Source organism: Pseudophryne corroboree, chromosome 2, assembly GCF_028390025.1.
Source record: "Pseudophryne corroboree isolate aPseCor3 chromosome 2, aPseCor3.hap2, whole genome shotgun sequence".
Classification (NCBI taxonomy): domain Eukaryota; kingdom Metazoa; phylum Chordata; class Amphibia; order Anura; family Myobatrachidae; genus Pseudophryne; species Pseudophryne corroboree.
Genome location: NC_086445.1, coordinates 50135657 through 50161890, shown reverse-complemented (window position 1 = coordinate 50161890; position 26234 = coordinate 50135657). Strand labels below are relative to the sequence as shown.

General features: G+C 51.3%; 1 protein-coding gene across 1 annotated transcript in view; it reads right to left on the bottom strand.

Moving 5' to 3' along the window:
- CAPN5 (calpain 5) overlaps positions 1 to 20564 on the bottom strand; it is a 173239-nt gene extending 152675 nt beyond the window's left edge. The window contains exon 1 of the mRNA XM_063951269.1: positions 20458 to 20564. The gene's annotated coding sequence lies outside the window, so the exon portion shown is untranslated. The remainder of the gene's footprint in view (positions 1 to 20457) is intronic.
- Between the last annotated feature and the right edge of the window lie 5670 nt (positions 20565 to 26234).

The window sequence follows — 26234 nt, the reverse complement described above, 5'->3', positions numbered from 1 at the left end:
GACATATACAGTATGTTTCTCAGTACAGATGTTAGGTGTCTTACATGTATGCATGGGTATATGATTTACTAAGGGTAAAATGTATGTACAAAAACTATAAACATATGCGCTATGCTTTGTGCGCAAAGCGTCACATCAAAAATGTGGCCTTCAAAATAAAAAAGTGCCCTCTTCAATGCTCAGCACCCTGCCCTAAAAAATTCCTAGAGTGAACACTATATTCATATGTCTATCCCATGGATGTTTAAATTGCTCTACACAGTCTTAAGGGGGGTACTCACAGAGCGATATTCTAAGACTAGATTGCTCAGAATATAAGCCTGATCGCTCCGTGTGTAGCCCTTACAGCGATAGCGATGCGCGGGGCTGCGCATCGCTATCGCTGCTGCTAGATTGGCCAATCTAGCTGGTCACTCACTTCACCCGCTGGGTGAAGTGAGCGCCCCCCCCCCCGGTCTCCCCCCGCACGCTCAGCACACATCTCTCCCCACATCGGCCCGTCTATGTGGGCCTTTGCTTAGAATATCGCTTCGTGAGTATCCCCAATCGGGTGAAGTGAGCGCCCCCGCACGCTCAGCACACATCTCTCCTGCATCAGCCCGTCTATATGGGCCTTTAGCCTCTACCACCTCTGATGGGAGGCTATTCCACTTATCCACTACCCTTTCTGTGAAGTAATTTTTCCTTAAATTTCCCCTGAACCTCCCCCCCTCCAGTTCCCTGACCATACAAAGGCAATGGCATACAAGTCACAGAACCCGAGCAGTAAGGCGGCTGCTAATAATGCTATATACAGTAGGGAGCGAGTTACTCTTCTGGCCTACACTGGGCGACAATACAAATTAATGGGCTTGTATACAACGCCTTCTGTTCTGCATCACATTTCCTGCTGCCTGCACAGTTATACCAGCTAATGTGTAATGTAATCTACTGCTCGGGGCAATATAATGGAGTTCTACAGAAACCACTATAGAGCAAGGAGGGAGAACAGTAACTATGTTTACAGCAAGGACAGCTACAAGGCGTTCTCCAAGCTTTTAACAAGCGTTTTTTTTTATGACTTTCAAAACTATGGGCAGGATGTATCAAGTATCTCCTATATAATAGCCCAGATCTGTGACTTTGTGACTCATTTGCTAATGCTGGGCGGAGTCACAACACTGGGCGGAGATAGTCAAATGAGTCACAGATCTGCAGAAGCAGATAGTATGGGCATGGCACAGGCAGGGGTGCATATCTCCCAGCTTTCTTCAGGCAGACAGGGGTGCATACCTCCCAGCTTTCTTCAGGCAGACAGGGGTGCATACCTCCCAGCTTTCTTCAGGCAGACAGGGGTGCATACCTCCCAGCTTTCTTCAGGCAGACAGGGGTGCATATCTCCCAGCTTTCTTCAGGCAGACAGGGGTGCATACCTCCCAGCTTTCTTCAGGCAGACAGGGGTGCATACCTCCCAGCTTTCTTCAGGCAGAAGGAGGGACACACGCGTGGCGAAAAGGGGGCATAACTTCACGGGAGGGCCCCCATTTTCGTCAGTGAGGGAGCATGCCCAGCGCTCTGTGAGCTGCTGGCATGCCCCCTGGGGCGGATTATGAGTCCGGGGGGGCCCAGGGCACTTGAGACAGGGGAGCCCTATCTCATTGCTGTGCCTGCTGTGGGGTTGGGGGCGTGACCTGATCGTGCCACGTGGCCACGCCCCCTTATGCAAATTCTGGGATTTTTTTTTTTATGGGATTTTGGCCCCTCAGCTAGGGGTAAATCCAGAGGGTGTGGTCGCTCCCCCATACACACCCACACAGGCAGAAGAAAGCAGGGAGACTGCTGCCTCCCTGCAACACCACAGACCTGCCAACACGCAGCAGCGTGTGCTGACTGTAGCTCAATGCTGCCGCTGTTGCTGGCAGGACGGGGGAGCTTCTGAGCTGGGACAGAGCTAATCCAGCCGGGGGGGGGCCCTAAAACTGTGGGGCCCACGGTACGTACCCCCTGCCCCCCTCTTAATCCGGCAGCACAGCCGGATTAAGGGGGGGGGGGGGGGCAGTTGGGAGGTATGGGGGGGTGTGAGGGGGTATGCCGTACAGACAGACGGGCACCGGCTCACTGTGTGCTTGACCCCCCATATCAGCATACTCAGCAGGGTCTCTCTGGCGCGGAGGAGCGTCACTTTCTGGCACACTCCACGCTTCTTAGCTGCAGTTTTGTGGGGCACCTGCCGCTGTGCAGTGTCCGTACTGCCTCTGTTATCCCCAGCCCCGGCAACCCCACCGCTAGCTGCAGCGCTGCCGCCCGCAGTGAGGTGCGCCCAGCTCCTTCACACACTTTAGCCAGCGGGTAGCGCTGCAGAAGTCCGAGCTGCTTGCAGGCTCCGACCCCCTCCTTCCTCCAGCCGCAGCGTCTCCTGGGAGCTAACCAGTCACTCCCAGTCTCCCCTTACCACAGTGCCCAGCAGCCGCGAGGTCCGCGCCGCATGCATGCATGCATGCATGCAAGACCCCCTCCTCCCTCCAGTCGCAGCATCTCCTGGGGTCTAACCAGTCACTCCCAGTCTCCCCTTACCACAGTGCCCAGCAGCCCCGAGGTCCGCGCCGCGTGCATGCTATGACCCCCTCCTCCCTCCAGTCGTAGCGTCTCCTGGGGGCTAACCAGTCACTCCCAGTCTCCCCTTACCACAGTGCCCGGCAGCTGCGCGAGGTCTGCGGTGTGTCACTGAGGATGCTGACGGGCAGAGGAAGCAGGACTCCAGCCTGAGAGAGTCAGCCATGCCAAGTCTCCACCAGCAGCAGATCCCAACAGGTTGGAGTGGAACAGCAGCAGCCAGCAGCAGTGACTCCGGTAAGACACATCTGTCTGTCACCCCTGGCCTTGCCCTGTCACCCTTATCCTGGCCCTGTCACCCCTGTCCTGGTCCTGCCGCCCCTACCCTGGCCCTGTCACCCCTATCCTGTCCCTGTCATTTCTGTCCTGGCCCCGTCGCCCCTGTCCTGGCCCCGTCACCCCTGTCCTGGCCCCGTCACCCCTGTCCTGGCCCCGTCACCCCTGTCCTGGCCCCGTCACCCCTGTCCTGGCCCCGTCACTCCTGTCCTGGCCCCGTCACTGCATGCCCTCCAACTACCTTTTTGGCAGGTACAGTACCCGCAGCGCCTCCATACCCCTCCTCAATGCACCAGACCTCTGCACCTTCCCCTCCACCACATGCGGCACTCCACCCCTCCCCCACACGCTGTGCCTCCAGACCCCCTACACCACCCGTGGCTCCCACTCCTATGCCCCTCCACCACCCACAGCACCTCCAGACCCCCTCCACCATCCACCCCCCATATGTCTCCCCCCACACCTGCCCCCCTCCACCCGCAGCATCTGCAGTCCCCCCCTCCCCCACCCATGGCACCCCCGCACCTGCCGCGCCTCCGGACCCCCTTCCCCATCTGTCGCACCACCCGTACCTGCCCCTCCCCTACCCACGGTGCCTCCGGACCCCCTACCCCACCCCTGGCACCCCCACCACTTCCCATCCCACAGCACCTACGGAACCCTTCACCCATCCGCACCTGCCCCTCTCCCACCCCTGGCATCCCTGCCACTCCCCCACCTACAGTGCCTCCTGACCCCTCCCCATCTGCAGCCCCCACTCCTCTGCCCCTCCCCCACCCGCAGCACCTCCCGACCCTTCCCCATCCGGCCCCCCCCCCCCCCCGCTTCCACCCCCCCTCCACCCGCAGCATCTACAGACACCCTCCCCCATCCGCAGTCTCCCCCGCACCCGCTACATTCTGTACATCGTGCCCTGCAGGTGCTGTTAACGCCGTCGCAAGGGGCTGCGCCTCCTTCACCATCACACGCCCTTTCATTGTGCAATATTTAACCACTAACAAATAAATGCAGGTAATACTCCATATAATACAAATATTGAACCCCAGAAAGGCATGCAAGGGTTAAGGGGGCGTAGCCCCTTGCGTCGGTGTGAAGAGCGCCCGTAAGGCGCGATGAAGCACCCAGTATATACATAATATATATATATATATATATACACACATTATATATATATATATATATATATATATATATATGTATATATATATATATATATATATATATACACACACACACACACACACATACTGTAGAGTGATTCAAAAGTCACAGTACACACTTTTGTGTCAAAAACTGTGCAGGAAATGGGAAAGCTGAATGCTCCAGTAAGGTATGGGTGAGGTGGGCTATCTTTTAGGGTATGTACTGAACATGGGCGCCATCTTGAAATCGGCCATCTTGAATCTAAGTCAGTTTTTCCATTTCCAGCAGAGTTTTTGAAACAAAAATGTAGACCCAAGCATCACAAATAAGGAGAGTAGCGGCACTCGGAGTCTTCTTAAACGATAACTTTATTCCACTCCGTTCCAGGAGACACAGTCCCTCCTGACGAGAGGTGGCACCCAGGAGACTTGTAAGTAGGAAAATACGTAAGTGATCCTTTATGTCATGCTGACGTTTCAGGGGTTAACACGTCATCAGGAAGATTTCACCACTTCTCCCTGATGACAGGTTACTAATTTAGGGGAGAGCAGGGACAGAAAAAGCAGCTGCCTCCTCTGAGCGGCTTTTACGCTGGGGGTATAATATATATTTACTTCCAGATCTATTCTCACAATATATTGCGTCAATCAGGTTAAGTAAGACCCCTTAAAATGACTCTAACCTCCCAAAATGGACCTCAGACCAGCAAGGGCTGGGCACCCTTGTTCGGTGTGTAACCTGCACTCCTGCAAATGTGGCGGAACGTCCCCACACCACACACTGCAGCAGGGCTGCCTGCGCTGACAGGTTTGGGTACAGTCATCTGTATGGAGAGGGAGGACAGAGCACAACTCTCCAAACACTGGGACAATGTGCGGATTAGTATCACGGAACACAGAGGGCGGCAGGACGCTGGGTAAACATGTTAGCATTTTGTTGCAAGATGTGAATGTTTGCTCTTTGGGCCGAGTCTCTGCATCAAACCAGCCAAATGGTCCGGAGGGAGAGAACTACTTGGCTGCATCTCCCAAATAAGACAAAGAGAAGAAAAGAGAATCCTTAACCAAGGTCTCTGGAGACAGCAAAATACAACATCTGTATAATGCACTGTAATTCCCTGCAAGCTTTCCCCACCCTCAGCTCATACACAGCTCAGCAAAGACATATATACTTTAAAGGCACCATCCCAGTTATAAGATGAGGTTTAACCGAGCTGCTACTTCCCCTTGTGGTACTTTGGTAACGGCGTGCATTATTTGTAAGGGGGGGGGGGGGGGATTTTGGGGGAGGCAGCATTGCTACAGTACAGGCAGGGCCTGTTGTGGCCAAGAAAATGGGATTAGGCCTCCCAGCCTGCAGCCAGACAGTGAATGGCTGTCAACATGCTGATTGGCGGATGGCTGGAGCTATCCACCCACCAATCAGAGTGCTGACAGCTATTCACTGTATGGAATCATGTGGAGAGATGGCACGGCTTCTGTGAATGGGTGTGTAGGGGCCCCAGTGTATTGCTATGCCCTGTTAAGACAGCCCTGCCACCAGTAGTACCCCACCCTAACCACTTGCCACAGCACAATAAAATGATGGAGCCCTTGATCAATATTTTGAGCATTAAAATCTTTGGGCTCATGAGATAAGTGTGTTAAGTCGTGCTACTAATGGGGAGAAGAGCACTAAAAACCATTCCCTGCACAATTGTGAATGCAGCATAAAGTCTAGCACTAAGGGCTCCATTTAACTATGATCTCAAATACCGGCGGCATATTTTATTTAGTATCCCTGTAACACAGACGAATACACCGCAAGAATTTAACATCACTTACCTGTCCAGCAAGGGCCAGCGCTGACTTATACCACTTTCAGACATATGACCCGGGAATTTCCAGTCAGCAAAAGCCTGGGTTTTTGCTGGCTGCCCCCGTCACACTACACCTGAGACCAGGGAAATTCCTGTGTCGACCCCTTTAGCTAGGTCTGCCCTGGCATTCTGCAAGCCAGGGCTGCCAGGCTGCTCTCATGTCAAACTCATACACCCACATACATGTCATACACACACACTCCTTCTCCAGCCCTCATTCCCAGAAAACACTGGTCAATAGTCGGGGCGCCGACCCAGGAACCAGTTCCAGGGTTGGTGCCTTTCAGACATACACAAGACCTGGGTAGTTTGGCTGAGCCCCTGCAGAAACACGATTCTCGCTATGGGATCTATTCATAAAGCAGTGAAAAGAGTGAAGAAGTGAGCCAGCGGAGAAGTTGCTCATGGCAACCAATCAGTAGTGAGGTAACATTTATAACATGCATTCTGTAAAATGATAAGTAGCAGCCGATTGGTTGCTATGGACAATTTCTCCAGTGGTTCACTTCTCCACACTTTTCACTACTTCATGAATAGATCCCTATGTCTGAAAGGGGTTTAAGCCCTCCATCTGCCCATGTGCATTGTACTTTAACCTGGCCGGATGGCTTCGCTAAATACTGAACACAGGTCATAACCCCTTGCACCATCAAAATTGAGTGCTAAAGAGTTTGTGACTTATTCTTTAATAGAGCCCTAAGGATGACTGATCCCTACAATAGAACACTTGGGGCTCCATTTAACGAGTCATTACCCTTTGGGCACTAGCTTCTGACGCTAGAAGGGTTAGGACACCATATTTGTGATATTTAACAAACAGCGCACATCTGTACTTCACGCTGCCTTGCTGAAATAATTGCGCCGTCTATACGTTGCATCGGTGGTACAGCCGCCACTGACAGTAACCGGGAACCCAGTGTAGACTTTCCGGCTTCGCCGAATCCTCGCCACCACGCACGCGCGTTTCACAGTAACCTGTCGCCGACTACTGGCAACAGAGGAGATGACACTGCGGGGAAGGGTGACTGCTGGATGAGTAACCGATACACCGGCGGGATAAGGATATGGTCCTCAGGTCAAAGGTCATTAGGTCGACCACTATTGGTCAACATGCATTAGGTCGATGTGAGTTTTTCACAAACTTTTTCCCTTTCTGAACTTTTTCATACTTTACGATCCACATGGACGATTGGGAATAGTAACGTGTGCTGAGAGCAGCGGTGGTGGAGCGAGGCACCTTGGCCAAAAGTGAGCCATGCAAGGGGACACGGTGCACTTATGTCGACACAACCCCCCCCCCCACAAAAAAACCATGTCGACCAATAGTGGTTGACCTAAATAGGGTTGATCCAATGATCACAATCCAGCGGGATCCTAGTGAGTGTCACTGCAAGAAGCCATGATACAAAATGGAAACATGCCACGGGAAACAAGTTAAATGGCCCTTGGAATGAGAGGCCAAATAAATATGTATTAGCAGTTTCTTATATAGCGCAGCATATTCCGTTGCGCTTTACAATTACAACAACAGTAATAGAACAAAACTGGGCAAAAACAGACAGACATAGAGGTAGGAGGGCCCTGCTCGCAAGCTTACAATCTATAGGGAAATAGGCATTAGTACATGTAACATTAAACAGTATTCAGAGCATTATTTCATAGCTCCAGTCACACCAGGTACCAGGATGTAAACTAAACAATGGCTTATCATTCATGCTATCCAGACCCGTATTACTGTAATATGGTTACGCATGATTAACATAACAACACATGACTGACTTGCTGTATACGGTAAGCATGACTACTACACAATACCCCAGGCAGCAAGGAAGCTGGTATACAGCTGCACCTACATCATGTTTTGCTTCCTTCATTAATCATGCAAGTCCTTGGAATGGACAGTACATAGCTGCACTATAAGTGCGGGCTGGGATTCACCATTACCTAATCACCGTGGCGGCTTCTTACTGAACACAGCGATACAGACAGAAGATCTGACACATTGGTTTGACAGGGGCCTCATCCATATTCTGCACTGCTGTGTGACCCTGCTCCTCCCACTATGTAACCCTTAGGGCTGATTTAAATGGTTGCATGTGGCTTAGCAGGATGTATCCCTGGCCACAGTTCTGCTCTCAGCCTATGGAGGTCCAAGCAGAAATCAGTTCCTGCAATTGTGACGATGGGTCTCGATTTACTAAGCCCTGGAGTGAGATAAAGTACCAGCCAATCAGCTCCTAACTGCCATGTCACAGGCTGGGCTTGAAAAATGACAGTTAGAAGCTGATTGGCTGTGGCTTTCTCTCTGCATTTAGGGGTCTAGTTACTAAGCCTTGGGTGTAGATAAAACGGACGGAGATTACCAGCCAAATCGGCTCCTGTCATTTTTTTAAAACCCTGTCTGTGACATGACAGTTAGGAGCTGATTGGCTGGCCATTTATCTCCGTCCATTTTATCTCCATACAAGGCTTAGTAAATACACCCCTTTATCTCCATCTAAGGTTAAGTAAATAGACCCCTATGTGAGCGGCACGATATCCCAGTGACTGCCTGCGTTTAATTGGATAAGAATTTTTCATGCCACCCTATATTTTGTCTTATACCATCTGGACATTTCTCCCATTAACCATCTACATAGCAATGTGTAAAATATCCAACTCCCAATTCTCACCCAAGTCCCACTTCATGAGTTTCTATGCCCAATCCAAAACGCCAGTCACCTGTAGCAACATATACATGGCTGGCAAACTTCTGCAGCTGCCACGTTATGTCAGGGTGGCCACTATTAAATGTCTCTCTTCATCTGCCCTACACAGGTGTCACAGCGAGACCTGACTGTTGTGCAAGGCTCTTGTAGATAACCGAATTGCTCTTATAAATGTCCACCGAGCCCACCCCCCTTTCACAGGGTACAGATGATGTTAGCAAGCACCAGGGGAGCTGTGCAGGAGGGTGGCTGCCAGGTGCATCCTGAGGACATGCCCTGTTGCCTTCCTTGCAGCACAGCGACTCTCCAGGCACCTCGCAGGGGAAATCAGTGCAGTGGGGTGTTATCCGAGTAGCGCCCATGCTGTCCCCTGTGCCCTGGCTGCACACCCCTCATTACAGCCCTGGTGGGTCACATCATGTACCTTTACTGCTCAAATGCAAAGAAAATGAATAGTTCCTGTCCATTCTGCTTTACACGTACTGAACGCCTTCACACATGCAACTGCGAACCTATGTAATACGGTATGCAGTCATCATGTGGGCATTCAAACTGTCAGCAATCATGTCGGCATTGTTTAAATGTCAACATTTAAACATAGGTAGTGGGTAGGGAGGGTCAGTGTTAAACACTAGGTGGGGAGGGTTAAGGTTAGACATTAGTGGAGGGAAAGGGGAGGGTTAGGAACCAAGCAGGGAGGGTCAGGGTTAGACACTAGGTGGGGAGGGTTAAGGTTAGGCATTAGGGGAGGGGAAGGGGAGGGTTAGGCAGCAAGCAGGGTGGGTCAGAGTTAGACACTAGGTGGGGAGGGTTAAGGTTAGGCATTAGGGGAGGGGAAGGGGAGGGTTAGGCAGCAAGCAGGGAGGGTCAGGGTTAGACACTAGGTGGGGAGGATTAAGGTTAGGCATTAGGGGAGGGGAAGGGGAGGGTTAGGCAGCAAGCAGGGAGGGTCAGGGTTAGACACTAGGTGAGGAGGGTTAAGGTTAGACATTAGGGGAGGGGAAGGGTATAATTAGGCAGCAAGCAGGGTGGGTCAGGGTTAGACACTAGGTGGGGAGGGTTAAGGTTAGGCATTAGGGGAGGGGAAGTGTAGGGTTAGGCAGCAAGCAGGGAGGGTCAGGGTTAGACACTAGGTGGGGAGGGTTAAGGGTAGGCATTAGGGGAGGGGAAGTGTAGGGTTAGGCAGCAAGCAGGTAGGGTCAGGGTTAGACACTAGGTGGGGTGGGTTAAGGGTAGGCATTAGGGGAGGGTTAGGCAGCAAGCAGGGTGGGTCAGGGTTAGACACTAGGTGGGGAGGGTTAAGGTTAGGCATTAGGGGAGGGGAAGTGTAGGGTTAGGCAGCAAGCAGGGAGGGTCAGGGTTAGACACTAGGTGGGGAGGGTTAAGGTTAGGCATTAGGCGAGGGGAAGTGTAGGGTTAGGCAGCAAGCAGGGAGGGTCAGGGTTAGACACTAGGTGGGAGGGTTAAGGTTAGGCATTAGGGGAGGGGAAGGGGAGGGTTAGGCAGCAAGCAGGGAGGGTCAGGGTTAGACACTAGGTGGGGAGGGTTAAGGTTAGGCATTAGGGGAGGGGAAGGGGAGGGTTAGGCAGCAAGCAGGGAGGGTCAGGGTTAGACACTAGGTGGGGAGGGTTAAGGTTAGGCATTAGGGGAGGGGGAAGTGGAGTGTTAGGCAGCAAGCAGGGAGGGTCAGGGTTAGACACTAGGTGGGGAGGGTTAAGGTTAGTCATTACGGGAGGGGGAGGGGAAGGGGAGGGTTAGGCAGCAAGCAGGGAGGGTCAGGGTTGGACACTAGGTGGGGTGGGTTAAGGTTAGGCATTAGGGGAGGGGAAGTGTAGGGTTAGGCAGCAAGCAGGGAGGGTCAGGGTTAGACACTAGGTGGGGAGGGTTAAGGTTAGGCATTAGGGGAGGGGAAGGGGAGGGTTAGGCAGCAAGCAGGGAGGGCCAGGGTTAGACACTAGGTGGGGAGGGTTAAGGTTAGGCACTAGGGGAGGGTTAGGCAGCAAGCAGGGAGGGTCAGGGTTAGACACTAGGTGGGGAGGGTTAAGGTTAGGCATTAGGGGAGGGGGAAGGGGAGGGTTAGGCAGCAAGCAGGGAGGGTCAGGGTTAGACACTAGGTGGGGAGGGTTAAGGTTAGTCATTAGGGGAGGGGAAGGGGAGGGTTAGGCAGCAAGCAGGGAGGGTCAGGGTTAGACACTAGGTGGGGAGGGTTAAGGTTAGGCACTAGGGGAGGGTTAGGCAGCAAGCAGGGAGGGTCAGGGTTAGACACTAGGTGGGGAGGGTTAAGGTTAGGCATTAGGGGAGGGGGAAGGGGAGGGTTAGGCAGCAAGCAGGGAGGGTCAGGGTTAGACACTAGGTGGGGTGGGTTAAGGTTAGGCATTAGGGGAGGGGAAGTGTAGGGTTAGGCAGCAAGCAGGGAGGGTCAGGGTTAGACACTAGGTGGGGTGGGTTAAGGTTAGGCATTAGGGGAGGGGAAGTGTAGGTTTAGGCAGCAAGCAGGGAGGGTCAGGGTTAGACACTAGGTGGGGTGGGTTAAGGTTAGGCATTAGGGGAGGGGAAGTGTAGGGTTAGGCAGCAAGCAGGGAGGGTCAGGGTTAGACACTAGGTGGGTTAGGCATTAGGGGAGGGGAAGTGTAGGGTTAGGCAGCAAGCAGGGAGGGTCAGGGTTAGACACTAGGTGGGGTGGGTTAAGGTTAGGCATTAGGGGAGGGGAAGTGTAGGGTTAGGCAGCAAGCAGGGAGGGTCAGGGTTAGACACTAGGTGGGGTGGGTTAAGGTTAGGTATTAGGGGAGGGGAAGGGGAGGGTTAGGCAGCAAACAGGGAGGGTCAGGGTTAGACAGACACTAGGTGGGGAGGGTAAGGGTAGGGTTAGATGGGATCCAGTCATGCGACTGCCGCTCGGGATCCCGGTGGTCAACATGCCGACACCGGGATCCCGCCCACTTCCTAGCCCAACAGTTGGCATGCCGACTGACAGGGACTATTACCACTCATGCTTGCTGCATGGCGAGCCTGCAAGGGGCTTTGTTGCACTCTTCCCCGCCGTCATTCTGCTGCTGGTATCCCGGGGTCGGTATGCTGGCCACCGGGATCCCCAGCGCCGGTCTCCCAGCCCCAACCCGGTTAGGTACCAAGTAGGGATGGTCAGGGTTAGACATCAGGCGGGGAGGGTTAGGTCCAGGCACTAGGAGGAAGGTTGAGCTCTGAGAGAGGGTTAGGGGGCACTCACTACCGCAGGATCAGCTGACCGCCGGGCCCAGAAGACACTGGTGCACCGCCAGAGCCACTACTAAAGTGATTGCCGCAGTGCAGGGGCATACAGTTTTGTTGACCTTTCATCATTATAAATGCAGATTAAACAAAGCCAACCCTGTAAACCTGCTCAAACATCATGTTACACATATGTTATCAGAATTATAACCCATTAGGAAGCTTATCTCCAGCACACGCCCTCCCCACACGCAGGCTGCTTACAATACAGTAACCCATCTCTGGCTCCTGACTACAAGTTGCTGAACTCCTGACAGATGAGGGCAGTAAATGTAAGGGGTGAATAAGAGACTTGTCCATTCACAGGTCTGTGGTTTATCTAACTTCCTTTAGGTGAAATCACACACGCCAGCACCGGAACCTGCTCCCCCCCCCTTACCCAATGACACCCTGAAACGCAATATAAACTTTAATTCACTAAAAACTTAAAAGAGTCTGTATAACCCGGACATACAGTCTGATTCAGAGCTGGATGAGAATGCGATTTTTTGACGCAGTTGAGCAATCATCAGCAGCCTGTGCAGGCATCTAAGTCTGAGCATGCGCGGTAACGGTCTTGCAACAACGGTCACAGAGACAATTTATTCACAAAGTGATTGGCAGTCAGGGACCATTTGGGTACGGTTACAGGGAGTGGTGTCAAAAAGGCAGGCGTGTTGCAGCCGTTTTCGGGGGGCATATCAACCTGCCACTGCGATCCTGTACGCAGCGGCAGTGTCTCTGACGTCTTACTCCCTGCAGTCTTGCTGAGCGAAAATAAAGCGACTCGGAACTTCGATATTTAACTAATCTGCTGCCGATGATGCGTCTTTGCACATAACCATTGGGACTCACAAAGCCACCGCTGGGCGTCTCGATACATATTTTCCCACAGTCGCTGTGTACACAATCGCAGCTGCGACATCAATGTGCATCTCTGCATCAGGGTCACAGCCACCATTTTAATGCTGAGGTGATCAAACGGTCGACAAGACAATGCTGACGCACGACGCAATGCGGTCTACATCATATTACAGAGTTATAACACCAGCCAGTTTCCACGTCATCACTTTATTCCAGGACAGCTTGCGTACGGTGAGAAATAACTACCTGAGAGATCTGTATAGAAGCACTTGCACCTTTATATGGAGCCACCGAAAGAACAGGTGACTTATAATATCCAATAGGAACTGAGGGGATGATTTATTAAGAAGTATTCATACTCAACGAGTTTTATAACTAATTGCATATGATAAAACTTGTCGATACAGTAAATCAGCCCCCTATATTATACCGTATAGGTCTCATCCGAAACAACAGGTGACTTATAATATCCAATAGAGCAGGGGTGGGGAACCTTTTTTCTACCGAGGGCCATTTGGATATTTATAAAATCTTTCGGGGGCCATACAAAAATGCTCAACTTAAAAAATTACCCTGCCCCCCAGTAGGTCTGCCCCGCGCGCCAAAAAAATGGGTGTGGCCAGTTAAAATGGGACGTGATACACATATGCCCCCAATAGTGCAGTGCCAGATCCACAATTGCCCCCAGTGCCAGGTATACAAATGCCCCCACAGTGCCAGGTATACAGATGCCCCCACAGTGCCAGGTATACAGATGCCCCCACAGTGCCAGGTATACAGATGCCCTTACAGTGCCAGGTATACAAATGTCCCTCACAGTGCCAGGTAGACAGATGCCCCCACAGTGCCAGATATACATATGCCCCCCACAGTGCCAGGTATACAGATGCCCCCCCACAGTGCCAGGTATACAGATGCCCCCCCACAGTGCCAGGTATACAGATGTCCCCACAGTGCCAGGTATACAAACGCCCCAGTGCTGCTTACTGCTGCTTGCTGCTTCTTTCGGCGGGACACGGATGAGAGGGCGGCTATGTTGGGCGGCGGCGTGTAGGACTTGAAACCAGCCGCCGGTTCGAGAGCCAATCAGAGCTCACGGACCGTCAGCCGCGGCTCCTGATTGGCTCACGAACCGACGGCTGGTTTCAAGTCCTACACACCGCCGCCGCCACCCGACAATAGCCGCGCTCTCCTCCTGAGTCCCTGTCCTTACAGCTGAGACGCTGCCGCCGGACTGAGCGGTGGCGTGTCTCACTGAGAGAAGCGGGTGAGCCGGAGCAAACGGCTTTGCGGGCCTTATACGGCCCGCGGGCCGGAGGTTCCCCACCCCTGCAATAGAGACTGAGGGGATGATTTATTAAGAAGTATTCATACTCAACGAGTTTTAAAATAAGAATTTACTTACCGATAATTCTATTTCTCGTAGTCCGTAGTGGATGCTGGGAACTCCGTAAGGACCATGGGGAATAGCGGCTCCGCAGGAGACAGGGCACATCTAAAGAAAGCTTTAGGATCACCTGGTGTGCACTGGCTCCTCCCCCTATGACCCTCCTCCAAGCCTCAGTTAGGATACTGTGCCCGGACGAGCGTACACAATAAGGAAGGATTTTGAATCCCGGGTAAGACTCATACCAGCCACACCAATCACACTGTACAACTTGTGATCTGAACCCAGTTAACAGCATGATAATAGAGAAGCCTCTATAAAAGATGGCTCACTACAACAATAACCCGAATTTTTTGGTAACAATAATTATGTACCAGTATTGCAGACAATCCGCACTTGGGATGGGCGCCCAGCATCCACTACGGACTACGAGAAATAGAATTATCGGTAAGTAAATTCTTATTTTCTCTGACGTCCTAGTGGATGCTGGGAACTCCGTAAGGACCATGGGGATTATACCAAAGCTCCCAAACGGGCGGGAGAGTGCGGATGACTCTGCAGCACCGAATGAGAGAACTCCAGGTCCTCCTCAGCCAGGGTATCAAATTTGTAGAATTTTACAAACGTATTTGCTCCTGACCAAGTAACTGCTCGGCAAAGTTGTAAAGCCGAGACCCCTCGGGCAGCTGCCCAAGATGAGCCCACCTTCCTTGTGGAGTCTGCTTAGAAGCAGGAGCACCCAGTTTGTTGGGTGCATACAGGATAAACAGCGAGTCAGATTTTCTGACTCCAGCCGTCCTGGAAACATATATTTTCAGGGCCCTGACCACGTCAAGCAACTTGGAATCCTCCAAGTCCTTAGTAGCCGCAGGTACCACAATAGGTTGCTTCATGTGAAATGCAGAAACCACCTTAGGTAGAAATTGAGGACAAGTCCTCAATTCTGCCCTGTCAGAATGAAATATTAAATAAGGGCTTTTATATGATAAAGCCGCCAATTCTGACACACGCCTGGCTGAAGCCAGGGCTAACAGCATCGTCACCTTCCATGTGAGATATTTTAAGTCCACAGTGGTGAGTGGTTCAAACCAATGTGACTTTAGGAAACTCAACACAACATTGAGATCCCAAGGTGCCACTGGAGACACAAAAGGAGGCTGTATATGCAGTACCCCTTTTACAAATGTCTGAACTTCAGGCACTGAAGCCAGTTCCTTTTGGAAGAAAATCGACAGGGCCGAAATTTGAACCTTAATGGACCCTAATTTTAGGCCCATAGACAGTCCTGTTTGCAGGAAATGGAGGAAACGACCCAGTTGAAATTCCTCTGTAGGGGCCTTCTTGGCCTCCCACCACGCAACATATTTTCGCCAAATGCGGTGATAATGTTTTGCGGTTACGTCCTTCCTGGCCTTGACCAGGGTAGGGATGACTTCATCTGGAATGCCTTTTTCCTTCAGGATCCGGCGTTCAACCGCCAAGCCGTCAAACGCAGCCGCGGTAAGTCTTGGAACAGACAAGGCCCCTGCTGGAGCAGGTCCTTTCTTAGAGGTAGAGGCCACGGTTCGTCCGTGAGCATCTCTTGAAGTTCCGGATACCAAGTCCTTCTTGGCCAATCCGGAACCACGAGTATAGTTCTTACTCCTCTCCTTCTTATGATTCTCAGTACTTTTGGTATGAGAGGCAGAGGAGGGAACACATACACTGACTGGTACACCCACGGTGTTACCAGAGCGTCCACCGCTATTGCCTGAGGGTCCCCTGACCTGGCGCAATATCTGTCTAGTTTTTTGTTTAGACGGGACGCCATTATGTCCACCTTTGGTTTTTCCCAACGGTTTACAATCAGGTGGAAGACTTCTGGGTGAAGTCCCCACTCTCCCGGGTGAAGGTCGTGTCTGCTGAGGAAGTCTGCTTCCCAGTTGTCCACTCCCGGAATGAACACTGCTGACAGTGCTATCACATGATTTTCCGCCCAGCGAAGAATCCTTGCAGCTTCTGCCATTGCCCCCCTGCTTCCCGTGCCGCCCTGTCTGTTTACGTGGGCGACTGACGTGATGTTGTCCGATTGGATCAATACCGCCTGACCCTGAAGCAGGGGTTTCGCTTGACTTAGGGCATTGTAAATGGCACTTAGTTCCAGAATGTTTATATGAAGAGATGTCTCCAGGCTTGACCATAAGCCCTGGAAATTCCTTCCCTGTGTGACTGCTCCCCAGCCTCGCAGGCTGGCATCCCTGGCCACCAGGACCCAGTCCCGAATCTGCGGCCCTCTAGAAGATGAGCACTCTGCAACCACCACAGGAGGGATACCCTTGTCCCCGGTGACAGGGTTATCCGCTGAAGCATCTGAAGATGCGACCCGGACCATTTGTCCAGTAGGTTCCACTGGAAAGTCTTGCGTGGAATCTGCCGAATGGGATTGCTTCGTAGGAAGCCACCATTTTTACCCAGAATCCTTGTGCATTGATGCACTGAGACTTGGTTCGGTTTTAGGAGGTTCCTGTCGGATAACTCCCTGGCTTTCTCCTCCGGGAGAAACACCTTCTTTCTGGACTGTGTCCAGGATCATCCCTAGGAACAGAAGACAAGTCGTCGGAACCAGCTGCGATTTTGGAATATTGAGAATCCAATCGTGCTGCCGCAACACTACCTGATATAGTGCTACACCGATCTCCAACTGTTCCCTGGATCTTACCCTTATCAGGGAATCGTCCAAGTAACGGATAACTAAAATTCCCTTCCTTCGAAGGAATATCATCATTATGGTCATTACTTCAGTAAAGACCCGGGGTGCCGTGGACCATCCCTACGGCAGCGTCCGAACTGATAGTGACAGTTCTGTACCATAACCTGAAATACCCTTGGTGAGAAGGGTAATTTTGACATGAAGGTAAGCATCCTTGATGTCCCGAGACATCATGTAGTCCCCTTCTTCCAGGTTTGCAATCACTGCTCTGAGTGACTCAATTTTGAATTTGAACCTCTGTATGCAAGTGTTCAAAGATTTTAGATTTTAAAATCGGTCTCACCGAGCCGTCTGGCTTCGGTACCACAATAGTGTGGAATAATACCCCGTTCCCTGTTGCAGGAGGGGTACCTTGATTATCACCTGCTGGGAATACAGCTTGTGAATGGTTTCCAAAACTGCCTCCCTGTCAGCGGGAGACGTCGGTAAAACAGACCTTTGGAAACGGCGAGGGGGATACGTCTCGAATTCCAATTTGTACCCCTGAAATATTACCTGAAGGAACCAGGGGTCTACTTGCGAGTTAGCCCACTGCGCACTGAAATTCATTGAGAACGGGACCCCACCGTGCCTGAACTTGTAAAGCCCTAGCGTCATACTGAGGGCTTGGCATAGGCGGAAAAGGGTTTCTGTTCCTTGGAACTGGCTGATCTCTGCAGCCATTTTCCTCTCCCTCTGTCACGAGCAGAAAAGAGGAACCCTTTTGTCCGCTTGCCAACCAGGCCTGCGCCTGATAATACGGCGTCTTATTTTGAGAGGCGACCTGGGGTACATCCCCTCTTTTAAGGCAATACTTCCAAATGCCGTTTGGAATCCGCATCACCTGACCACTTTACTGGTATAATTGGACAACGCACTTATACTTGATGCCAGTCGGCAAATATTCCGCTGTGCATCATGCATATATAGAAATGCATCTTTTAATTGCTCTATAGGCAATAATATACTGTCCTTATCTAGGATATCATATTTCCAGTCAGGGAATCCGACCACGCCAACCCAGCACTGCACATCCAGGCTGAGGCGATTGCTGGTCGCAGTATAACACCAGTATGTGTGTAAATACATTTTATGATACCCTCCTGCTTTCTATCAGCAGGATCCTTAAGGGCGGCCATCTCAAGAGAGGGTAGAGCCCATGTTCTTACAAGCGTGTGAGCGCCTTATCCCCCCTAGGGGGTGTTTCCCAACGCACCCTAACCTCTGGCGGGAAAAGGTATACTGCCAATAACTTTTTAGAAATTATCAATTGTTATTGGGGGGAAACCCACGCATTTTATTTCTCAGATTCAGGAAAACTACAGGAAGTTTTTCCTCCCAACATAATACCCCTTTTTTTTTTGGTGGTATTCTTATCAGAAAAGTGTAAACTTTTTTTTTTTTTATTGCCTCAATCATGCAATGTGTGGCCCTATTTGGAAATCACGGTTGTCTCTTCACCGTCGACACAGGAGTCAGTATCCGTGTCGGCGTCTGTATCTGAGGTAACGGGCGCTTTAGAGCCCCTATATGAGACGTCTGGACATGCACAAGCTGAGTAGCCGGCTGTCTCATGTCAACCACTGTCTTTTATACAAAGCTGACACTGTCACGCAATTTCCACAGTACATCCACTCAGGTGTCGACCCCCCAGGGGGTGACAACACTATTACAGACACTCTACTCCGTCTCCTCATCATTTTTCTCCTCATACATGTCGACACAAACGTACCGACACACAGCACACACACAGGGAATGCTCTGATAGAGGACAGGACCCCACTAGCCCTTTGGGGAGACAGAGGGAGAGTTTGCCAGCACACACCAGAGCGCTATATATATACAGGGATAACCTTATATAAGTGTTTTTCCCTTTATAGCTGCTGTATTGTTTATACTGCGCCTAATTTGTGCCCCCCTCTCTTTTTTAACCCCTTTCTGTAGTGTAGTGACTGCAGGGGAGAGCCAGGGAGCTTCCCTCCAACTGAGCTGTGAGGGAAAATGGCGCCAGTGTGCTGAGGAGATAGGCTCCGCCCCTTTCTCGGCGTCCTTATCATCCGTTTTCTTGTATGTTTTGGCAGGGGTTAAATGCATCCATATAGCCCAGGAGTTATATGTGATGCATTTATTTTAGCCATAAAAGGTTTTCTATCGATTTATTGCGTCTCAGGGCGCTGCCCCCCCAGCGCCCTGCACCCTCAGTGACCGGAGTGTGAAGTGTGCTGAGAGCAATGGCGCACAGCTGCGGTGCTGTGCGCCTACCTTTATCTGAAGACAGGAAAGTCTTCTGCCGCCGATTTTTCCGGACCTCTTCGCTCTTCTGGCTCTGTAAGGGGGCCGGCGGCGCGGCTCCGGTGACCCATCCAGGCTGAACCTGTGATCGTCCCTCTGGAGCTAATGTCCAGTAGCCTAAGAAGCCCAATCCACTCTGCACGCAGGTGAGTTCGCTTCTTCTCCCCTTAGTCCCTCGATGCAGTGAGCCTGTTGCCAGCAGGTCTCACTGAAAATAATAAACCTAAACTAAAACTTTCACAAAGAGCTCAGGAGAGCCCCTAGTGTGCACCCTTCTCGTCGGGCACAGAAATCTAACTGAGGCTTGGAGGAGGGTCATAGGGGGAGGAGCCAGTGCACACCAGCTAGTCCTAAAGCTTTCTTTAGATGTGCCCTGTCTCCTGCGGAGCCGCTATTCCCCATGGTCCTTACGGAGTTCCCAGCATCCACTAGGACGTCAGAGAAAACTAATTGCATATGATAAAACTTGTCGATACAGTAAATCAGCCCCCTATATTATACCGTATAGGTCTCATCAATTGGGCATAAATGACAAATTTGTGATCAGATTCAGATAAATGCGCAAAGCTGTGTTATATGATAGCGCAATAAAAAAGATAATAATAATAATAATAAGAATGTTCTATAGAAAATACATGAGCAGCTGAACAGAGGTTACTGAGCATTGATGAATAACAGTGGCCCACATATACTATGGGACTATCAGCACACCCAGAGATGTAAGAGGTGTACGGCTGTTGTGCAACTACAAGTCCCAGAATGCCTGTGATCTAAACCATTGCCTTCTAAATCCTCAAGTCACACCATGATAAATGCACATTCACCTCAGAGTAATCATCAATGTATGCCTCTACATAAACCATTATCATTAAAAATGCACATTTATATTTCTACAGACCCAGTAATATGGAGCCAAGCCACAAGAATGCAGCTACTCTAACTTATTGGAATCTTTTTAGTTACAATGAAATCCAATATATAAAAACTACGTCCTGACTCCTGTGTATATAGAGTAACACACACTGAGGAATGCAGCAGAAATAACCCAGCAGCAGTAATTGCAGACAGGAACCATGTGCAGGGACGAGGTCCAGCCCAGCAATCACTGGGTGATATAGGTTGCACCCCCCAGCTGCAGGGACGGACCCTGGAATACCCTGTACCCATGCAGGTTAGCACACAGAGGGGTGAGATCCCATTGCACAGACTGCAGCGATATATATATCGTATATATAGGTGTATTCTACAGCTCCTACTAGTAAATGCATGAACCAGATGTTGGTTTCCATGTGCATGCAGCTATAAATAATGTAATAATTCCCCCCAGGCTCCCAGAGCTGGCACATAGCACTGTGGCACCTACCTGTCCCTGTCGGTGCAGGATGCAGGGTGCTGCTCCCTGTTTGCAGACACAGTATAACTCTGCCTGCCCTGCTGCTCCAGCTGCTGCCTCCAGTACAGGGGAGGGAGGGGGAGGGGAGGTGCTCAGCCGCACAGCATCACGGGACTTGTAGTTTTTATCATTATGTTGCTGCCTGTCACCTTATTACTATGCTGATTATTATTACTAGGTATGACCAGTGTATATTCCCCATGCACACTCTGCCCATTGTTTATATATATGTATATATATATGTATATATATATATATATATGTATATATATATATATATATAGCTATATATATATAGCCTGGCCCCCTGAGAGCAGCTATCGATACAAGTAACAAGTGTCTATTGGCTGGCTATACCTTCTATTATAGTGTTTGTCTGGTTTTTGCTGATATTTGCTAATATTGCGCAGTGCTGCCTTTATGGGGTGTTTGCAAATGAGGGATAGTGATAATAGTTTACAATGGCTCTGGCACCTACTACCGGCGGCCATGTTGTGTGACCGTAGGGCAACTGGAAGGTTGGTGTTTACCGTGTTTGACCAATGTGCGTCTGGTGGTCGCGAGCGCCGGTGGGCCTACCAATACAAATCCCGGCTGCTGCAACATTTGAATATTTTCGCACAGCTGCCGCGTACACATTCACAGCTGAGACGGCAGTTGTGTACATCTCTGAATCAGGCTCTTTGGGACATGTTCAGTTGTGAGTGGGGGCTTCCTATCCAGTTGTAGGAGAGGAACGAGCCGCTGCAATGTCAATAGTCTTTTTATATATCTCACCCCTGAGCAAGTCTGATGTTTCCTAAAATCGTTATATTTAGGAAAAGCTATCGGGACTTGCTCTGGAACCCCAGCGGCAAAGGTCCCCCCCCCCCCTGCACAATGTCTACTCAAGCAATTACATCTCCCAGCAGCCACCTTCCCTTTCAGCATCCTCCTCCGCAGTGGAAAGATGGAGTGGAGATGACCAAGAGCAACAGTGACCACCCTACCAGCCCGTATCTGTAGGTAGGGTCTTGTTTTTTATCGCCCTGCAGGGATTTTGGCCACACAAAAAACAGTGACTTGTTTTTTTTAAATTGGATATCGTGGTTACTGGGAACTGGCATACCCGCAGTTTTTTTCCGGTCAAAACCTTGCACCTAACTGCATTCCCCCCTGTGGCCTCCTCGTCCCTTATACATAAACATTTGTGTATAATAGGCCCTACACACTGGGCGATATTTAAGTACTATATGGTTCCGAAATGAACAATATATCGTTCATATCGTTTAGTGTGGAGGCACCGACGATGAACGATGCGCGTATCCACTGTCAGTGGCGGATCCAGGAGGGGGGGTCACTCGGGCCCGTGCCCCCCCCCTGTCATTTGTGGCAGTTTTTTTAATTTTTCTAATTGGAGAGCAGCAGCCATATCACTCTCCCCCCCCCCCAACCCTATGTGTCCCCAGCGCCGCACAGGGAGATGACGGGCGCCCGCTGAGATTTTGTTACCAGTGGGCGCCCGTCTCTCCTCGTAGAACGCCGGAGGCAGGAGCTCAGTACTGAGCTCCGTCTTCCGTCGCTGTGCGGCGTGCGCTATGGGAGAGACGTCAGTCATGACGTCTCTCTCATAGTGCTGAGGAGCAGACGCCAAGAGAGGAGGACTGCAGCGGTCTGGAAGCAGGAACGGGGCTCGGTAAGTATGATGTTTTTTTTCTTCCTTAGTGCAGCGGGGGCATCTACTGGGGGCAAACTACGGGGGGACATTACTACTGGGGGGGATCAACAAGGGGCATACTACTGGGGGGGGGGCATTACTACTGGGGGCAAACTACTGGGGGCATCTACTGGGGGAATTACTACTGGGGGGTCATCTATTGGGGGTATTACTACTGGGGGCAGCTACTGGGGGGCATCTACTGGGGGCAAAGTACTGGGGGACATTATTACTGGTGGCATCTACTGGGGGTATTACTACTGGGGGCATTATTACTGGGGGGCATCTACTTGGGGCATTACTACTGAGGGGTCATCTATTGGGGGCAAACTCCTGGGGGGCATTACTACTGGGGGCAAACTACTGGATGACATTATTACTGGGGGGCATCTACTGGGGGCAAACTACTGGGGGACATTATTACTGGGGGCCAACTACAAGGGGGCAAACTACTGGGGGTAAGCTACAAGGGGGCAAACTACAAAGGGGCTAACTACTGGGGGCAAACTACAGGAGGGCATTACTACTGAAGGCGTAACTACAGGGGCATTACTACTTGGGGGCTAAACTACAGGGGGGCCAAACTACTGGGGGCATAACTACAGGGGCCAAACTACTGGGGGCATTACTACTGGGGGCTAAACTACAAGGGGAGCTAAACTACTGGAGGCATAACTACAGGGGCTAAACTACAATGGGGCAAACTACAAGGGGGCATTACTACTGGCGGCTAAACTACAAGCAGGCAAACTACTGGGGGCATTACCACTGGGAGGCTAATCTAAAGGGGGCGGGGGTAAACTACTGGGGTCATAACTGCAGGGGCATTACCACTGGGGGCATAACTACTAGGGCGCTAAACGACTGGGGGCATTACTACAGGCAACATTACTACTGGGGGCAATACGGGCATTGCATAAGGGGCACCACTACTATGGGGTCTATATAAGGGGCACTACCAGTACAGTAGACATTGCATAATAAGCGCTACAACTGTGGTCCTTGTATAAGAAGAGCTACTGTGGTGGGCATTATGTGTATTACGGGGTGCTACTACTGTGGGCATTATTACTATTGTATGACCACGCCCCATTCTTTTGGAGACCACGCCCTTTTTTGCGGCGCACGCAATACCTTTATTACTTGGGCGCCGTGGGGAGGAGGGTGAGTTCCACCACCTCTCTAGGACCACTTTAAGTACTGCCGCCCGCCCACTATGCAAGTACTCCAGCCGTAGCCAGAGCAGTGTGGGGCCGGTCATCCCACATATCACACTGCGCTGCTGCGGCTGGAGTATTTGCATAGTGGGCGGCATCCTGCTGGTACTAGTCCAACCTACCACGGAGCGCCTCACATTGAAGACCGGAGCTGCTGCGGAGTGCGGCGGGTATGATAGCTGAGAAACAGCTTCCGACCTCAGCTGCTGAGCCTGGACACTGGTGCCAGGAAGCAGGCTTAGGTAAGCAGGAGGGGGGCTGGCCAGCTTTGCTGCTGAGAGGCAGCCCCTGTGACCAATTCACTACTCACTTCCCTGGCTGCAGCCCACATATGAGAGTTCTCTTCAACTCCACACTCACACACTGACACACACAGCGCCCTGCCCCTCACACACTGCACCCTGCCTCTTACACCCTGTCCCTCACACGCTGCCTCCTGCACCTCACATGCTGCCCCCTGCCCCTCACACCCTGCCCCCTGCTCCTCACACGCTGCCCCCTGCCTCTCACACACTGCCCCCTATACCCTGCCCCTCACACGCTGCCCCCTGCCTCTCACACCCTGTCCCTCACACGCTGCCTCCTGCCCCCTGCACCTCACACGCTGACCCTGCCCCTCACACCCTGCCCCCTGCTCCTCACACGCTGCCCCCTGCCTCTCACACATTGCCCCCTATACCCTGCCCCTCACACGCTGCCCCCTGCCCCTCACACCCTGCCCCCTGCTCCTCACACGCTGCCCCCTGCCTCTCACACACTGCCCCCTATACCCTGCCCCTCACACGCTGCCCCCTGCCCCTCACACGCTGCCCCCTGCCCCTCACACACTGCCCCCTGTACCCAGCACCTCACACACTGCCCCCTGCACCCTGACCCTCACACACTGCCCCCTGCAACTCACATGCACTGAAGCTGCACGCAAAAGTACTTGCCCCTTCCATGGTGCCCTCCCTATCATTTTCTTCTGGATCCGCCCCTGCCCACGGTCGTTCATTGTTGGTTTTTCAATGTTAAACATTTGGACGAAATCGTTCAACGTTCATATCGATCATCTTCCAAATCGCCCAGTGTGTAGGGCCCGTTAGTGAACTGCACTCTTATAGAGAAATATAGAAAGATAATTGTCACACACACACCTACACACCATTTCCCGATTGTTTTTCCCACAAAGAATCTTGCTGCCAGAGACATTTCCTCAGATTGTCCCTCCCTTGACGCATGTATTGATATCACACCTGTCACCTGCTCAGATTGGAGGCAGCCATTTTTTTCTGGTTCCCACCACACTATACCTGGTACCCCTTCCCAGTCCTCTTATGGATGCTGTTTTTTTGATCCATACAGTATGTGTGAAATAAAATTTGCTGCCGAATATAATATATATTTTTTAAATGTGCAAATAAATTTTTACTTATTTTCTCCAGTAGATCCAGAGATCGCCTTATGAACCCCAACACCTGTTGCCTGATGTACTGACGCCTGAGTAGGCTGTAGGGGTGGGTACCCGGCCGTACTCGGATGTTTTATTAAAGCGACAATCATTTACAAGGTATGGTTTTGCCCTGTACATAACTGATTTAAATGCCCGGCCCACTCGAGGCGTCATTACATCCGGCCAGAAGTGTCACTTGCAATTAATACCTACTTTTATGGCAGAAAACAGGGCAGCCCTAATGGGGGCGGGGTCTGTCGAGAGGGGTGGGATCCCTCCTCGTAGGGCCTGATTCTACATAGGACGCAGTTGCGGCACTACTTGTGTCTTTTGCTGCAGTTGGCCCCCGCTGGAAAATATAAAACACATTGGCCCCCGCAGGGAAAAAATATAACACATTAACCCCCACAGGCAAAAAAAACACATTGGCCCCTACGGGGGGGGGGGGGGGGGGGAACACATACATAATTGCCCCAGTCCCCCACAGAAGACCGACCTGTCTGCAATACTTGCTGACATGTATAGCTCCACCCCCGAGCGCGATGTATATTTGGCAGTTTAGCTCCTGGTACAAGAGCTGTCGGGAGCTGTAGTTTGTGATCACTGCAGAGCTTGGGCTAGCATTGCAACAGTACCAGTGTATGTAACCTGGGTTAGGAAGGGGGTGTGTTTAGGGGTCAGGGGGCAGTGGCGTCAGGAGGTGGGTAGGGGGTGCGGCCCACACCCAGGTGTCACCCTCGGAAGGGGTGACACATAAGTGCCATCTCTTCTATAGTGACAGTGAGATAATCTCCTGCAGCCAGGGCCGGTGCAAGGGTTCTTGGCACCCTAGGCAAAACTTCAGCCTCCATTCCCCTACACCCCCCCCCCCCCACACAAAAAAAAAAAAAACATTGGCCACCACAGGAATAAATAACAACAAACACATTTGCCCCTTTCAGGAAAAAAAGAAAAAAACACTTTGGCCTCCACAGGGTAAAAAAAAACACACATTGAGGCAGACACACACACACACACACACACACACACACACACACACACACACACACTCACAATGACACTCATACTGAGGCAGAGGCACACACACACTCATACTGAGGCAGGGGCACACACTCATACTGTGGCACACACACATACTGAGGCAGAGGCACACACACACTCATACTGAGGCAGCGGCACATACACACTCATACTGAGGCACACACTCATACTGAGACACACACACTGACATTCATACTGAGGCAGATGCACACACACACTCATACTGAGGCACACACACACACTGACACTCATACTGAGGCAGACACACACACACACACACACACTCATACTGAGACACACACACACTGACACTCATACTGAGACACAAACACTGAATCGCATACTGAGACACAGACACACA